Consider the following 2,500-nt stretch of genomic DNA (forward strand, 5'->3'; position numbering starts at 1 on the left):
GCTCTGTAGGCAAACTGAAGGGGGTCCAGGAGAGGGTCTGTGATGGCTTTGAGGTGTGCCAGGAGCAGGCGCTCAAAAGACTTCATTACCACAGATGTAAGGGCGACCGGTCTGTAATCATTTAGTCCTGTTGGCCTTAGCTTTTTGGGCACAGCAATGATGGTGGAGGACTTGAGACAGGCTGGTACATGTCATGTCTCCAGGGAGGTGTTAAAGATGTTGGTGAACACCGGAGACAGCTGGTCAGCGCAGTGCCTGAGGGTGGCTGGAGAGACAGAGTCCGGCCCGGCTGCTTTGCGTGGATTCTGCCTCTTGAAAAGCCCATTAACTTCTCCCTCCTGAAAGGAGAGAGTCGTTTCTGTAGTATGGGTGGGGGATGGGGCCTCTTGGGTGGGAAGGGGTGGTTCAGGACAGTCCAATTGTCTTTCAAATCTACGGTAGAACTCGTTCAGGTCGTTGGCTAGGCGGGAGTCGTTAGTGGTGTGGGGCGCTCTGGGTTTGTAGTTGGTGATGTGCCTGAGCCCTTTTGCAGACAGAAGCAGCGTCGTTAGTAGAGAACTGGTGTTTTAGTGTCTCTGAGTACAGTCGTTTAGCCTCTCTCACCGCTTTGCTAAACCTGTTCTTCGACTCCTTGAATCTGTCTCTATCCCCACTCCTAAACGCTTCCTCCTTCTCCAACCTCAACCTTTTGAGCTTTGCTGAGAACCAGGGCTTGTTGTTGTTAAAGTTCACCCTGGTACGTGTTGGGATACAGCAGTCCTCACAGAAGCTGATGTAGGACGTCACAGCCTCTGTGAGTTCATCCAGACTATTGGTAGCAGTCGTGAACATATCCCAGTCAGTACAGTCTAAGCACGCCCGCAAATCTTCCACAGCCTCACTGGTCCACTGTTTAGATGTCCTCACAGCAGGTTTACAGAGTTTTAGTTGCTGCCTGTATGCAGGAATCAGGTGGACCAAGGGAGTTCTGTGCGAGCCGAACAGCCCCGTGACCCACAAGAGAAACATCCCCGCCAAATTCGAGCGTTTGACGGGGTCTATCCGTGAAAAAATATTCACGTTTTTGAGTGCACATGCATTTCTGCTGCAAATGCCTCTGGAAGTTTCATGCCGTTCGTATGCCAATTGTGGCAACACGAAAATGACCCGTTTTCCCATTCCGAGGGATTTCTGTGCGACCCTAACAGCCCCGTGAGCCACAAGAGACACATCCCCGCCAATTTCTAGCGTTTCACGGGGTCTATCCGTGAAAAATATAGACGTTTTTGAGTGCACATGCATTTCTGCTGCAGATGCCTCTGGAAGTTTCATGCCGTTCGTACGCAATGTGGCAACACGAAAATGACCCCTTTTCCCATTCCGAGGGATTTCTGTGCGACCCTAACTAACAGCGCCCGTGAGCCACAAGAGAGACATCCCCGCCAATTTATAGCGTTTCACAGGGTCTATCCGTGAAAAATATAGACGTTTTTGAGTGCACATGCATTCCTGCTGCAAATGCCTCTGGAAGTTTCATGCCGTTCCTATGCAATGTGGCCACACAAAAATGACCCGTTTTCCCATTCCGAGGCATTTCTGTGCGACCCTAACAGCCCCGTGAGCCACAAGAGAGACATCCCCGCCAACTTCTAGCGTTTGACGGGGTCTATGCGTGAAAAATATTAAATTTTTTGAGTGCACGTGCCTTTCTGCTGCAAATGCCTCTGGAAGTTTCATGGCGTTCCTATGCAATGTGGCAACACGAAAATGACCCGTTTTTCCATTCCGAGGGATTTCTGTGCCACCCTAACAGCCCCGTGAGCCACAAGAGACACATCCCCGCCAATTTCTAGCGTTTCACGGGGTCTATCCGTGAAACATATAGAAGTTTTTGAGTGCACATGCATTCCTGCTGCAAATGCCTCTGGAAGTTTCATGCGGTTCGTACGCAATGTGGCAACACGAAAATGACCCGTTTTCCCATTCCCAGGGATTTCTGTGCGACCCGAACAGCCCCGTGAGCCACAAGAGACACATCCCCGCCAATTTCTAGCGTTTCACGGGGTCTATCCGTGAAAAATATCAATTTTTTTTGACTGCACATGCATTTCTACTGCAAATGCCTCTGGAAGTTGCATGCGGTTCGCATGCAATGTGGCGACACGAAAATGACCCGTTTTCCCATTCCGAGGGATTTCTGTGCCACCCTAACAGCCCCGTGAGCCACAAGAGAGACATCCCCGCCAATTTCTAGCGTATCACGGGGTCTATCCATGAGAAATATTCACTTTTTTGAGTGCACATGCATTCCTGCTGCAAATGCCTCTGGAAGTTTCATGCGGTTCGTATGCAATGTGGCGACACGAAAATGACCCGTTTTCCCATTCCGAGGGATTTCTGTGCCACCCTAACAGCCCCGTGAGCCACAAGAGAGACATCCCCGCCCACTTCTAGCGTTTCACGGGGTCTCTCCGTGAAAAATATCACATTTTTTGAGTGCACATGCATTCCTGCTGCAAAT

The sequence above is a fragment of the Petromyzon marinus genome, unplaced genomic scaffold (assembly GCF_048934315.1).
Source record: "Petromyzon marinus isolate PM22_M1 ecotype Great Lakes invasive population unplaced genomic scaffold, UKy_Petmar_22M1.pri1.0 PM_G_Scaffold_43, whole genome shotgun sequence".
NCBI classification, from domain to species: Eukaryota; Metazoa; Chordata; class Hyperoartia; order Petromyzontiformes; family Petromyzontidae; genus Petromyzon; species Petromyzon marinus.